Genomic DNA, 17,332 nt, shown 5'->3' with positions numbered 1-17,332 from the left:
CTGTTTAAAGGTTTTGTTAGCTTTTGAGGTGAATACTGACATTTTCGTGCTTTGTAAAGAATATTACCATAAAAGATTGGATGTGAAATACCCGAACGTATAAGATGTCTGCACGTTGAGTTATATTTACGAATGATGTCCTTATACCAATGATAAAATTTAGTAAATGTTTTGACTAGTTTATGATATCGAAAACCCTGGTGTAATAATTTTTCAGTAATACATAAATTTCTCTCGATAAAATCTCACCATCTAAAAATGGATAATCAACGATAGGAAATGAAATATCATCTCTTTTATCATAAATTTTTGTATTAAGCTTCCCATTAATGATATAGATATCAAGATCAAGGAAAGGAAAGGACAGTGGTCATTGTTAGTATTAGCTTTATTTAAAGTAAGTTCAACAGGATAAATTTCTTTAGTATACATACTGAAGTCGTCATTATTGAGAGCCAATATATCATCCAAATATCTAAAAGTATTGTTAAATTTTTGTATCAGATGTTGTTTCGATGGGTCTTTGCTGATTTTAGTCATAAATTGTAACTCATAACAATACAAAAACAGGTCCGCAATAAGTGGTGCACAGTTAGTCCCCATTGGAATTCCGATAACTTGACGATATACGGAATCTCCAAAGCGAACAAAAATGTTATCAAGTAAAAATTCAAGGGGAGATATAGTATCAAAGCATGTCCAATTGACATAGCTCTTTTGTTTGTTGCTACTAAAAATTGACCTAGAAGAGTTTGAACATATGTACTCGTACATTCAATGATGTGTATCAATTTATTTAATTTTGAATTTTAAAATCCAAAATGAAATCTTGCATTGTGTATGCCATAAATTGCTTTGAATAGGACAACAATAAAACTATATATTTACATTTACATGTTATTCCATCACATCACTTCAAAAAGTTATTTTTAATATTGCATTTGATCTATTATATATATACTATTATTTCTCCACAAAAAAACTGATTTATAGATATAAGAAGATGAGGTTTGAGTGCCAATTAGACAACTCTCCATCAAAGTCAAAATTTATAAAAGTAAACCATTATAGGTCAAAGTACAGTCTTTAACACGGAGCCTTGGCTCACACCGAACAGCAAGCTATAAAGGGCCCCAAAAATTACTAGTGTAAAACCATTCAAACGGGAAAACCAACGGTCTAATCTATATAAAAAACGAGAAAAGAGAAGCACTTTATGAACCACATCAACAAACGACAACTACTGAACATCAGATTCCTGATTTAGGACATGTGCAAACAATTGCAGCGGGTTTAAACGTTTTAATGGTACCAAAACCTTCACCCTTATCTGAAATAAAAGTGTAACATCACAACATAGAAAGACACACTATAAAATATCAATTGCAATGGCTTAACTCAATCAAAAGACATATTAGACACCAGTGAACATTCACTGAACAAATAAATTTGATCTATGATACAATGCAAATACAAAATAAATAAACTAAGGGAAGAATAATTAAAGTAACATGTTATACCGCTGTGAAATGTTAAACAATTTAAGAAAAACAATATGCTTAAACAAAAATATCAGCCATTGGCAATTACTTTAAACACAGGTAAATGAAAACAATTTTGTTGTTAGGTATACGTGTACAGTTCAAATAGAGAAAGGACATATTTTTACAAAATAAATAATTTTGAGGTTCATAGTGCGAAGAAGTGAAAATTTATAGTAATACCAAACACTTATCAAAGCTGGTGTATGGACCAGATATAACCCTGAATAACATTACATAACAAAAACGCATTACAATTAGTATCAACAGGTCACATAAACAAGAAAGTACGGTTTGAGAGTACTCGCAGTTACTGACAGCTAGTTAAAAGCCAAAAACAATTTATAATGAAAAATTATGCATCAGAGACTAAAACCAACTAAAACACATCCCAGGGATTTAGTATTTTAACGTCATGGACAGTCAAAGAAGACATGACTTGTGCAATGCCAAAAATAAATGTATCGACAGGCAGTAGGATAGTTAGGAGTTAACCTCTTTATAGATAAAAATTAACGTTGGTGTGTCTTTATACATCCCGTTTGATAAGAATACAAATTTAGTTATGTTTTAATTTGCTGATGACAAAATCGATATTAGTGCCAATGTAAACTATATTCAAAGATCTAATTACAACATTGGTAAGATAACCTTTACTAGTAAGTTTGTTTAAAGGTTCGATGAGCTAACACGGATCACATAGTGATTTCCGCGCTTTAAGTACAATATTACCGTAAAATTTAGGATGTGAAATACCGTTTTTAATCAGTTTTCTACAGGTACAGCCAAATTTACTAATCATAACTCTGTTATATGTCCTCGGTCAGTAATAATGGTTCGGAGGCTGTAATGTCCCTCAGCGTTGCTTCGTGCCATTAAAGGCATCCTCGACCATTATTACAGACCTTGGACATATAACAGAGCCATTATTAAATCACCCATTAGTTAATACTATATCATTGTATAGGAAATAATCATAAAATTTAATGTATGTTTCATTTTTATAATTTTTTTTCAATTTGCAATTGTTTAAAAAAAAACATGTATCAAAAATATTAGCTGGTATTGTTGTGACTTTAACTTTATTCTTTATTAAACAATTCGAACGCTTATTGTACTGTAGAATGTCCTATTGCTGATTCCGGCCTTTCTATACAATCGATTATGAGATGGTTTCCCCCTTTATTGTGGCAAAGGTCAATGGGATAGTTCGGGTTACATGCAACAATAAGTATTGACACAATGTTTGCATAAGAAACACGACGGGTGCCCGATGTGTAGCAGGATCTGTTTACCCTTCATGGGCACATGGGATCACCCTCAGTTTTTGATTGGGTTCAAATTGCTCAGTCTTTAGTTTTTCCAATGTGTATATTGTAGAATGTTCGTTTTTTGCCATGGCATTGTTAGTTTTAAACTTATGAGTTTGAGCCTCTATTTTTGAATACCGAATACTAATTACTTGCACATTTCGTAGGTAAAAGATGTTATCAAATATTTCATGCTTGAATCAAATCCCTTCGTCTGTAAGGACAGTAGGTTTATTCTTTTACTATTTTCTCTCTATTTCGGTTTAGATTAATTTACATAATTGCTACATATTCAGTACAAGTACATGTTAAAGGGATATGACTATGAACCATGCTTTGTACTAGACCGATACACTGAGCCGTAGTTTAACTGATACATGTAGTTCACAATGTTACAGTCCGCAGGAAGACAAATCACCCTACACGGACACATAATTCTGATTCCGAGCCTACCAGCCTTTACTCTTACTCCTTGGCGAGTACTTATCGGATATACGCTTAATGAAATAATGACATGCATGGTGTATTTACTCCTGGCATAAAATCCGTAAACGCAGTAGATAAAGCAAAGTAACGGGGCTTTATATTGCTATTCGTAATCTTAAGTTCCAGTACGGCCTTTAACACAGAGAAAACTTAATCCTGACTTCAGGTTAAAGACATGCCCCAGTACCAACAAAACTTTACGACAATAGAGATGATTTCAGCTTCCCAATTATGAACTTCCCATTTCTATGTAGCAACATTCCAGCAGCACCTGCATACGGAGTATCTATCTCCCAGTAAATACGATATTCCAGGGCTTGCATTTCCTATCATAATTTCCTTGATAGAGGGTTGCTGCTCACAAAGAAGCTATTAAACCAAGAGTTCCAAGTGGTGAAGTTGAAATCGTCCCTTCGAAAATTTTACGGACGCCATCACGAGTTGGTTAACCGTTATGGAATATTCGTTTCACAGATGACAACGGATCAATTTCAATTGTCGTAACTACAATCTCGTCACCTTTTCCCCGAACGTGACCTACCGAATTAGACTTATCACCGGGTTTGTACTAACATGAGCAACGCAACAGGTGCCACATGTGGAACAGGATCTGCTTACCCTTCCGGAGCACCTGATATCACCTCCAATTTTTGGTGGGGTTCGTGTTGCTAAGTCTTTTGTTTTCTATGTTGTGTTTTGTGTACTGTTGTTTGTTTGTCTTTGTCTTTTTCTTTTTAGCCATGGCATTGTCAGTTTATTTTCGACTTGTGAGTTTGGATGTCCCTTTGGTATCCTTTGCTTCTCTTTTTGTAAACGAATTATTGTGCAATTGGAATTAAGAGAACCTTGAAAATTAACATGCATTCGTTCAGTGTATGTTCACTTGTGTTAATATTTCTTTTGATTGAGTTAAGCCATTTCAATTGATATTTTATAGTGTGTCCTTCTATGTTGTGATATTACACTATTGTTTCAGATAAGGGTGAAGGTTTGGTACCATTAAAACGTTTAAAACCGCTGCAATTGTTTGCACCTGTCCTAAGTCAGGAATCTGATGTTCAGTAGTTGTCGTTTGTTTATGTGGTTCATGAGTGTTTCTCATTTCTCGTTTTTTTATATAGATTAGACCGTTGGTTTTCCCGTTTGAATGGTTTTACACTAGTCATTTTGGGGGCCCTTTATAGCTTGCTGTGCGGTGTGAGTCAAGGCTCCTTGTTGAAGACCGTACTTTGACCTATAACGGTTCACTTTTATAAATTGTTACTTTGATGGAGAGTTGTCTCATTGGCACTCATACCACATCTTCTTATATATATATGAGTAGACATGAATAATACTTTAGTTGATGAAGTGGCAAAGGCAATAAAAACTAACAACAAAAGACGAGCATCCAATATATAAATATATCTACCTAGCAACAAAAACATGGTACATCACAGCCTGTTTGGACTTAAAATCTTAAGGAGTAACAGTAAATGATGTCGCGTTTTGCTCCAGAACATATCAGTTTAAGAATAAGGATATGTGGTATGATTTCCAATGCGACAACTATCCACCAAAGTTTAAATGAAGTGGATGTAAGCAATTATGGGCAATCGTACGGCCTTCATCAATTAAAAAAACCCATACCGTATAGTCGGCTATAAAAGGACCCGACAGTATGTTTATTGTAATGTATGGTTAAAATCAAAGTACATTGCTATAGTTTCCGTAAAATATTTAAATTGTACAGTTAAATTTATCCCGAATTAAAGGATAAGAGAATTATCTTGAATAAAATAAGCTATAGGTATTTAGTTGAAGACATGTAAAATACCATTAACAATTACAATCAAAAAGAAATTTACAGCCATAATGGAACAGTTTTTCTAAACACAAAAACCAATATTATTATTTTCAACCTGCATGTGAACAATGTAATCAAGTTAAAGACATAATCTGTCAATAGAAAACGAGTTCAAGACAGTTTTAAGGACGGCATTGCATGGTATATCCACAGCAATGGTCTTACGCGTAAGAAGAGTAAATTTGGGCATCTAAAATGGTTATAAACACATTCCCAGTCAATGGAACAATTGTTTGAAACACAAAACCTATATGCGTACAATGTATTTTTATTCCCACCCTGTGGACAATAGTATCAAATTAAATACGTGTTCTATCAACAGACAATAAGTTCTAGACCAAAGGACGACATTGCATGGTATATGGTGTATCGACAACAATGGTCTTACGCGTGAGACGATAAAATGTAGGCCTTTTAAGGGGTATTCCAAGGTTGAAAACACGTTCCAAGTCATTGTTTTTGCATATGGACTAGATTGTCAAATTATAATGTGTTTTAAACGTTGGGTAGAACTATTTAACTTTATCCATTAAAAATACTACAGTCAACATTTTTATGAGTTATTTTTTTTTTTAAATTCGTCGATGAAAGTTTAAAAAATTTTGCTTTATCATGCCCTGTGATAAAAGGAAACCTTTCTTTATCTGGGCCTGACCGATTTTCAAATCAAATAATTTTAAAGATTTTGCAAGCACCATTAAAATGTGTGTTTCCTCGGGTCTAGGGTTAAATGTTTTGCTCCCTGAACACGAAATTGTGGGTAGTTTTTTTTTAAAGTTGTTGAGAATCAATTTGCTATTCTAAGGTCAGATATGTTTCGAATCATAACTTCAATACCGGAATAATGCATTGGTTGTGTAGAAATAAAATAAAAGATGTATGTATGTTTATTAACCTTTTTTATGACTGATTTTGATCTATACCTTTGTGTCGCATTGTTTAAAATAATACTTTACTTAATGCTTATATAAATAATGGAATCAAATGAATTAAATAATTATAACTTGCTGGGTAGTAAGTAATATGACAAGATCATTGTATACCGCCATACTCACAATAATAATAATACTATATAAAAAATCCTTGGTCCACTTTAGTCCTCATCTCTCGTACACTGGAATCTAAAAAAATAACTTATAGCAGGTACGCAAAATCATTTACCCTACTTGTCAACAATACATCATATGAAAAACAATATTCTATATTTACACCACTAAAGGAAAACCGACAGCTAAAAAAAATCAGTAAACGAAAATAATTATTTGCTGCTTAGTTTATTAAATACAAATATAGATTTTTTTTTTTCCGTTTTAAAGACAATTGTGTTTCTGTAGAAAGGTGACTTGTTTTTACCAAAGAAAAGTTTTCGGTTTCACAAAAAATATATTGAAAAATAAAAGTAGAATATTTCGGCGGTAGAATAATATTAAATGGCTGAGAATATTATAGGTTATAGAACTGAAATCATATATGTATAGTGCATGTAACATAAGATTACAATGTTTGCAGTAAGCGAATATTGATGCAAAATACATTGGATGGATTTGTTTATTTGCATCGGACATTTAAATGATTTTACATTTGTGGAGCAAGTGTTAAATTCACGATCGCAACTTACATCCAATTGTAAATATCTGAAATAAAGCAAATGCTATACACATAAACTTTTGTTGACATCACTACTTAAATACTAATAATCAAAATAAGAAATATACATGAACAAAATACTGCTTTACAATTAATCGTTGATTAACTAATTCTTATTTAGATTCATTTCAATTTCAAATTATTTATATCTTAGGATGTAGTACTGTCCGTTTGGTGTAGATTGTCACATTCTGCAACCATTATTTCCCTTGAATTAACTTTTCTGGTCTTGAATACATTAATCCAGATCATGTCGAGTAATTCACAAAGTGACAATAAACTAGCGCCAAGAAACAATCCCATAGAACCCCCAACATCACCTGAAAGATAAGATTTTTGGTTATTACTGTCGGTGTAAATAATTTCACAACAGTTTAAAAGGGCACTAGCTACGAGATATATAAAAAATCTAATATATGATTTTTTTTTTGTTCAATCATTAATGAAAGTGAAATAGTGAAATAATTATTCGCTTTTAGCCGCCAGTATGGTTCAATTTTGTCAAAATAAGCTAAGAAACATTGATGATGAATTATTCACTTGCAAGTGAATAATTCGACCTCATTGAATCCGTATTCATGTGAATTTCAATTTAACCCCTTAGCTAGAGATGGATAACACGTGAATTGTATGTGTAATGTTATTTACATGTAAAGGAAAAGAATGTCAACATTGAAAGTGAAACAAAGGTAAATCATTTGATTGACTGATCCGATCCACAAAAAATCATTCTTATTCAGGTAAAAACGATGATAAACATATATTTTTAATCTATAATATGAAATTAAACAGACATAGAAAAATCCAATAGCACGGGTTCGCTTAATCTATTTATATCTTTATTTATGTTTAAATCGCTTATATGGTCATCGGATGACTTTGGAGGTCAACTCGATAGTTAATTAGATGGCGTCTAGACTAAAATACACACGAAACGAAGCTACGTGTTATCATGCCCATGCCCTGTTAACTGTTTATTTTAGACTTTTAATAGTTTGGATAAATGTTTTACATTGTTATAAATCAAACATGAGAATGTGAGTCAAATCGGTGAACATGAATTTGACAGCTAGTGCCCCTTTAAGTGCCCTGTCAATCTAATGTTACACACCGAGAAATCAAGTACAAACGAATGGTCGACAGGGACATTCTGTTGTTAAAATTTCTCATTATAAACTTGACACTTTTCACTTCAAACTTATTATCAGTTTCAATGCGACCTTTCTTCCTTCCAAATAAACATTTCTAAATTCCAACTTGACATTTCTTAGTTCAGGTTTACACGTCTCACTTCAAAGTTGGAAAAGAAATTTCAACTCGGAACTGAGAAATTTCTACTTGGAACTGAGAAATGTCAAATTGGAACTAAAGAATATCACCTTGGAACCAGAGCAATTGTATTATATCTCTGTTGGAACTGATAATTGCCAATTTGAAACTGAGAAATGTCAACTTGGAAGTGAAAATTTAAGGTTGGAAGTGAAAAGCGTTAACATGGAAATGAGAAATTTAAAACTTAGAATGTCCTTAGTGGTCATTAGTCAAAAGTAATAAAGATTTATTTTAAAGGAATTTGCCCCTGGGTTATAAACTCGATCGACTTTACACATCAATTAAATTCCGTAGAACTATAACTTTTGATTTCAATAAAATGCCTGAAATTGGTTGACTTTAATGACAAAATAAAGGGATATATGTAGAACCATTTTGCCTGTACATTAATTCGTAATGGCTGCATCATGAGATACAATTCATAAATGTGTAAATAAACTTGCAGGTTTTAATTACGTTGAATATCAAAATTGCAAACAAAATTTGAATTATTGTCATTTAAACATGTAAAAAGCAATAATTTCACACAATTCATTTGTTATTTATCCATATATATCATACCGAAGAAGTTCATAACATAATAGCAGATAACCTTTGGGTTTAATGTGCAAAATATGCAGCAAACAATACAAAGGTCAGACCGGAAACACAATTTTGTGTTAACATTTACGGAGATATTAAGAAGCGGCAACACTTGCTGCCGTAACATGTGATGAAATAAACCTATAAGCACGTAGTAATGTTGGTGTTGGTTTTTTTACTTGCAACATACACTATAATTATTAGTTCTCTGATAAGTTCGGGTACGACAGAACACAATAAAAAGTTAAGTACTTTTCATCGAAATTTTTAGTAGAAGTTTGAAAACCCGCTTAGTTCAACGCTACAAATACGTTTTCGTACCACTATATTCTGATATAAAATTATGTTAACTCTATGATATTATAGCTAGTTAAGACTTATTAACTTTTAATACAAATTAATTATACTCACAGAAAAGTGAAAATGTATCGAAAGCCACTTGTTGAGTAATTTCTTCATAGTTCATTTGTCTGTAGAATACGTCGATTTGAGCAAAGTTCTCCCTGTCAAAACAAATAGTTATATGCTTTGGAATGACTAAATATTTCAAATACTATTGCTTGCCTTTATTTCGCTTCTTTCCATTTTCATGACATCATTGTGATTTGGTTTAAACTTATTTTTAATAAAGTTAATTGCAAACGACTGGCATTGAATAATAGCTTACAATGTACACTAATTTGTTATGAAAGCGTTACAAAGTAGTACCCGAAGATAAAGGTGAGATAATTTTACCAATTCTATATCTGTTTACCCCTTTAAAACATTTTGAAAAATTTTGTTGCATCATTTATAAAGATATACTTTTAACAAATATTGTGTCTGTATAGTTTATTCCTCAGATCCCCCTGAAAGTAATGCAGAAAATATAATATTGTGGATAAAGAACAACAAAATAGAATTAAAATCTGTTCCACGCATGTGCTTACCTGACGTACTCTGCATCTAAATTTAATGTGTTCAAATATTCTTGGAAATATGCAATGACAACCTCAGTTGATTTTACAAATTCCAGTCCTTTCTCTCCTACTATGTCGTAAAATTTAACACTTTCAGTATATGCGGTGTAGTTGTTCTCAATTTCTATTAGAACGTCAGTGAAATTTTGCAAAAACTGAATGTTGCTTGTGTAATCATAGTAAATGAACGAATCTTCATCTTCGACCACAGTTTTATAAATCTGAATAGCTAGTGATTTCATATCGACTAAAATATTTCTCAATGCAGATTCTTCTGTAAGAAGTTCGAGCATCAAAGTTTTTAAATTTGATGTCCCTTGTGAAATGTCACCTGAAGTGAAATTCTCGGCGATTTTATACTTTAAACCGTTCCCATCATGCAGATATTCGTGGATTAAGTGATGACCTACGTGAATTGGGTCAAATAAAGTTTCCTCCACTGTTTCTATCTTTGTGTCAAGGGCTTCAATTTTCTTCGTTGCTGATACAATGGAATTTTTTAATGTATAGCAAGTTCGTTCGAATTTATTTTTGCTATCTTCCAATACTTTTAGGGGTTTTTCTATAACTTCAGTATACACAAACTGTCGAGCATTTAACCAATTTTCTATAGCTGTTTGGAATTTTTGTACAGATGTTTCCAAATCAGAAGTTTTAACGGTATTATGAAAATAAGACTCATTGTTCAATCTTTTAAGACTGTTTAAAACTTCAATCGTCTCAAGAAGGTGTGTTTTATACAGTTCAACATTAGCTGAGGTATCATTGTTCAGAATCAACGACTCTTTCAATAAATGTTTGGGAACGACATATGCGTTATCCGTCTTTGGAACATCCTTGTATTTGTAATTAAAAATCGTTTTACCAGTGTCGTAGCCGTTGATCAGTCTTGTATAGTTCGAAATAGTCCTTTGAATTATTTCTATCCTATTTTCTAAGACGTTCAGTGTATCTAGATACAAACTCTCTCGAAGAGACGTCTTTGACAGATCAAGATTCTGAAGATATTTTATTTTATGCTCAATTGATAGAACGTATTCCTTGTATCCTAGGGCAACAATATGGGCATGACGTTCCTCAAATGCATCCCTATATCGGACGAAACTTTTTAGCACAACGTAATGTTGATAGTCATATACAAACGTTTTCCATGCACAGACCCATGTGAGACGACTTGACTCGCTTTCTAATGAATGTTCCAATGAGTGGATAGCATCATGCAGTTCATTTTCGAATAACGATTCTATTTGTTCAAACTTACGTTCAAAATCTTCTGCGACTTCGTGAAGCTCTTCAAATTTTATCTGGTCCATGCGGGAACTCACTTCCTTAGCGTGTATCAGCTTCTTTGCGAGACTGACCGAGTTATTTTTGTTTAAGAATTTGTCGATAGCATACTCTGATATGGTTGCATAAGATAAATCGGTTTCAAAATCATGCATTGTACATGGAATTGGACAATTGCATGTTTGTTCAGCTAGTGACATAAATGAAGCTAAAAAGACAGAAGGCATCGTAAAGTAATAAACCCTATTAAGCATAAACTGTTTTAATTAAATACAAACGCATAACATTTCAAGCACTGTAATTTTTGTATCAGCTTATTTTAAAATTGATCAAAATGTTTTCACATTTGACTACTGTCGTGTAAATGTTGATATAAAAATGCAAAAATACAGTTGTATGACTTGGTCTGGCTGTATTGATTTTCTTGATAAAGGAAATATGTGGTAGGTTTGCTTGAGGTTGTAAATGTTCCAGACCATATGCGTATTTGGAACGTACGCGTACGGTCCGGACCGTATGCGTATACTCGTACGGTCCGACCATACGCGTACGGTCGGACCGAATGATACTCATACTGTCTATAATTACGAGCTGGACCATAATGTATTTAGATTATATGGGTTAATTTAAGACAAAAATTTATCAAAATCTTTTATTGAGTTTTCAAAATTAATATTATTATAATTAGATGAATAAAGTGAATAAGTGAACATTCAATCAATTGAAATTCATAAAATATTTATTCAATTGTCTATCTGAATCCTATATTGGCACTCTCGCCCAGGATGACACTTGCTGCCACAAGGAACGTCAGATGTTACATTTACATGTTTTGTTCATGCATGTTCCTTTGCATTTGTTGCTAGCAAGAGAAAAACTTGCTTGTTTTGCGGCAGCATGCAATGAAATTCTTTCTGTTTTCCAATGTGCAGTTTCAATTTTGCGTGTCTCGCTGAATCCCTTTTCCCATTTATCAAAACATTTTTAATTCTATCAGTCTTCCCACAAGTAGACAGCTGGTTTAACAGTTTTTGTAGTAAAATTCCTAAATATTTTAAAAACTTTTCTTCCCATATTACGTTTACTTCCGATAACTTCAATTTCAGTGAGCCCAATTCAATTTCATGTTTTACTGACATGCTAAATTCAGGAGATTAACAGATTAAATTAACGTGACTTTTTTAAATATTTAAAATATTAAGTTTTTATTTCAATTACAATTGAACTTTTTATATTAATTCGAGATTTCAGTTATGTTTATCTGTAATATACATTTGTATCTAATAAACTTGACCAACTTCTTAAAATTATGCAGACCGCACGCGTACAGTCCGACCATATGCGTATTTTGAAAAAGTACGCATACGGTCTAGACCGTACGCGTACGGTCCAAATACTCATATGGTCTGGAACATAGACATTGATTCTTTTGTGTCGTGAGGTTGCTTTTCCATCGTCGCATACGCAAACTTCTGACTTCAAATCTACTCTAACATGGTTAGTATATATAAAAAAGAAGATGTGGTATGATTGCCAATGAGACAACTCTCCACAAGAGACCAAATGACACAGACATTAACAACTATAGGTCACCGTACGGCCTTCAACAATGAGCAAAGCTCATACCGCACAGTCAGCTATAAAAGGCTCCGAAATGACAATGTAAAACAATTCAAACGAGAAAACTAACGACCTAATTTATGTACAAACAAGAAATGATTGTAACAGGATGCTGTTACGAAGTCTCCCAAACAAAGCTCCCATAATTCGTAAATCACAGGGTCGCCTGACACTGGGCAAAGTCCAGTGAAAATTGGTTTGGTCCAGTAAAGTTATATGCATTAGTGTTGCCTGGGGACTAACCTTCTATGACGAACTTGAATATATATGGTTTAAGGGTGGGGATCTCGACCATTTACAAGATACTAGAACATTTTGGGTGGGGGAAACCCCTGGGGACTGACCCTATACGTCATTCAAATGTTCAAGACATGACGAACAAGATTATATATGGTTTAGGGGTGGGGATCTCGACCATTTACAAGATATTAGAACTTTCTCAAATGGCAGGGGGTCGGGGTGACCCCTAGGGACTAATCCTGTATATCATTCAAACCATCTTAGCATGACAAACCAGAATTTATATGGTTTTGGGGTGGGGATCTTGACCACTTCCAAGATATTAGAACTTTCTTAAATGGCAGGGAGTGGGGATGACCCCTGGGGACTAACCCTGTATTTCATTTGATGTGTTTTATAATGACAAACCAGAATCTATATGGTTTAGGGGTGGGGATCTCGACCATTTACAAGATATTAGAACTTTCTCAAATGGCAGGGATCGGGATGACCCCTGGGGACTAACCCTGTATATCATTCAAACCATCTCAGCATGACAAACCAGAATATATATGGTTAAGGGTAGGGATTATGACCACTTACAAGGTATTATAACTTTCTTAAATGGCAGGGGGTGGGGTGACCCCTGGGGACTAACCCTGTATTTCATTTAATGTGCTTTATCATTTAGAACATTTTCAATTAAAAAGATTATGTCTATCACAAACGGTTTTCAATTTATAATCATTTGAAAATTTGAAAAATAAAATCCCATAGGGGTCTATAGTAAAACCCTCCTTTCTTTTTGCCCCTCAAAGTACCCCTTTATAAACCCCATTGCACAAACAAAACCCTGATTGCACCACTAGACATGTTAGTTTAACATATTGTGGAATCCTAAGTTAATCTGACTAGCGGTTTTGGAGAACGGGTGCGGACAAGTTCAAATTTAAAAGTGGCGGAAGAAGAAGAGGAATAATAATAATAATAATAATAATAATAATAATAATAACTGAGCAAAAAAAATAAGTCTTTAAAATGAACGAAAAACAAATATGTAACACATAAACAAACGATAACCACTGAATTACAGGCTCCTGACTTGGGACAGGCACATACATACAGAATGTGGCGGGGTTTAACATGTTAGCGGGATCCCAACCCTCCCCCTAACCTGGGACAGTGGTGTAACAGTACAACAAAAGAACGATTTTCCGGGCACTTTATATATATATATATATAAATTGATGTTAAACAAGACAAAGAAAGGCAATGTATAATTTCATCTACTATACGATCTGATATCTAATGCTTACTGTGGTCCTTATGTGATTACATTATCATCTACTATACGATCTGATATCTAATGCATACTGTGGTCATTATGTGATTACATTATCATCTACTATACGATCTGATATCTAATGCTTACTGTGGTCCTTATGTGATTACATTATCAACTGTAGATATCCAATGTCTTTAATACATATCATGATGATGTCATTGTGATCATTTAGGGCAGATATTTCAGTTGTGAACTGAATTTGGCAATATACAAAGCATATGTTAGAAAGTCTTACGAATTTCAACAATTTGTATAACAAAAAAAGCTTACAAATAAGTTTTTCTAAGCAAGTGTAGTATTCATAGATGTCGCAGATTTCTGGTGTGCCTTTAAGTAAAAATATAATAGGATTATAAATTAAAATGTGGAACAAAGTTGCAGTATATTGACTTCAATTGCTATTATAATATTTATGTGAAAAGTACGCATCAAATAATCGATTGCAAGAAACAATTACATCAAAATATCTACGCTGGCACAAACGCAAGAATTGAAACGTTGAACAGTACACTAATTCTAAGTATTAAGATTGTTTCGATAGTCGATAAATTTAAAAACAAATATAACTTAATACAGGCATTTATTCTCAGTTCTCGAAGGTTGTTTTATGATGTCATGTAAGTTCTCAGGTGGCCATCACACTTTTCCGTCCCAATCGAGTCCGTAGTATCATTGCCTTCGTTTGAACAAGTTATTGTGAGTATTGTATACTTATTATGAGTGAACTGTTTCTATTACAGATCTCAGATAAATAATCAAACTACTACCTTTTGTGATAAAAAGAAATATATGAAGAAAAAATAATAAAGTTACTGGTGCGGACAAGGCTCTGATAACCGTTTTTCTTAATGTAAGAGGTCCTTTATATATTTGGTAGGCAAATACAATTTAAGTTTTGGATGTTGTGAGTGTATTGGTATCAATATATAATACATAAGTAAAAAGATCTTCGGGTACCAATGAGACTTGTGTACGTTATTGTTAAATGAATTGACGTCCGCAATAGTGTGACATCAATAGTAACACGGGGGACTAGTGATGACAATTCTTCAATCGATTTAATTATTTGAAATACTTTTTTATGTGAAATACCATTAATCATTTAATTCTTGACTTTGGAATGATAATAAACAATTCTTCGTTTATATATCTTCCGAAGAAAATATGTTGACGATTCACTAAATACAATGAGAATATTTTGAAACAGTCATTTGAACAACGATCATGACGATGGAAACAGCCCAGAGAACAGTTAAATCTTTAATTTTCTTTCGCTGCCTATTAACAGTCATTCGAGTTCGAATTCTGTATATTTGTTCTCAGTATACGGATTTTACTGAACTTTTCTTATATGTTATATTAGTTCAGGTATATATGTTTATACAGTATCTTTTCTATAAGTAGGTTTAACAAGGCTTGTGCTTTTAGAGTGAAGAGGATGATATCATTTAAAAGTAACTGCCTACCATGTTTATGCGGCATATAAATATGTCTACAACCGCAGGTCTCGTCAGCTAAGGTTGATAAACAGTCCATTTTACAACCAATTTTGGAATACCTTTCCAAGTATTTAAGTTCTCTTTCACTACATCTCCCGTGTGGCTTTGGTAAGTTGTTAACCTTAGTCAAAGCAATTAAATATATTAACAAACAAAAACACGGTCTCCAAAAACAAATATTACCTAACACTAATTTACATAGGATGTGTTTCCCCAAGATGCATGTAACTTAAAAATAGCAATAAGTCTTTTCCTCAGACTAGCCGGCGAAATGACAATAAACATCATAACTAATCTTTTGGAACAAAAACGAATGAAATACATTTTAGATCTTTTAGAAAAACTTATGTGAACATATACATTGTAACTAACTAACTATTAGTAACTAACTTATTTATTATAGTGACATGTGTTTTTTCACAAAATAGTATATAATACAGTGAAATATAAATACAATAATTAGAACACCCGAACCTTTGGGTCTATAAGTCACTTAAAATATTAATGTCAATGGTACGACGAACAAAGTAAATCAATTTTATCGAAAATTTTCATGTAAAAAGTGTTTTCTCTTACTGAAAGCTTGCAATAGATATTTAGCACTTTTTCTAGGATGTTGACATAGTAAATATTCAAACTTCATCTTTTGATAGAATATATAAATTTTCAATTTGTGAGAAATGTTGAACACGTAGATTGTTGTAAAAATTACAGTTTATGAGGAAATGGAATTCGTTTTCCACACAGTTATCATCACACATTTTACACAATCGGTTATCTTCTGCTTCACCTACAAAACGACCAGTTTCTAACCTGCGTGGAAGAATGTCACATCTGAGCTGCGCTAGTATGGACCTTTCGTTACTATGTAATGTCCACAGCTGTATTTACCGAGTCACTTGAGACTCGGTCAAATTAGTCATACGGGTCACGTCACAATGGGCTAAATCTGTTAAGGGATTCTCATTGGTAAATATTAGCTTATTCCGGAAGAACATGTGATGAAGTAAAGGCTTTCTTACCACCTGATTGGTTATTATTGGGCTGTATCTATTATATGTGAGCGTATCCGTAAGTGAGGCCAGAAAAGAATCATGATTGTATGTCATGAAAATGACAGTGAAGTGTTCATTCAAGTTGATAGTGAAGTGTTGAATCAATATTTTGATGACGCAAGGTCAAACGAAAAAGTGATTCAAATTTATAGAGTTTTGTTCTGTCTTTATTATTTAATTGTGTATGCAGCACTGATATATAAATTTCATTTTGACTTTCGTATTCATAACTAATTTGTTAGTGTATTTTAAATCAGTTTCTAAATTACATATCATCAACAAAGTTACAGTTAATCACTGATGCGTATCGTTATACAGGACAATTATATTACACACTTATCTATAAATAGCCGAAACAGCTATTTTGTTTTAAGGTGCATAAAATGCACATGTCGTGATTTCACCAATTAACGCTATATCAAGTTTACCACACAGTCGCTGTCGTGATTGTGTAGAGCCATTTACAAATGTTACGTTCATAAAACAGTTAAATATACAAAGGGTCGCGTATGCTTCTGTCTGTAGTAAACACATATTAAAGATAAACGGAAATATAGATATACTGTTCCCAGAGATAAGTACCTATTAACTAATATAAATCAAA

Source organism: Mytilus californianus, unplaced genomic scaffold (genome assembly GCF_021869535.1).
Source record: "Mytilus californianus isolate M0D057914Y unplaced genomic scaffold, xbMytCali1.0.p SCAF_4, whole genome shotgun sequence".
Classification (NCBI taxonomy): Eukaryota; Metazoa; Mollusca; class Bivalvia; order Mytilida; family Mytilidae; genus Mytilus; species Mytilus californianus.
This window is presented reverse-complemented; position numbering follows the sequence as displayed.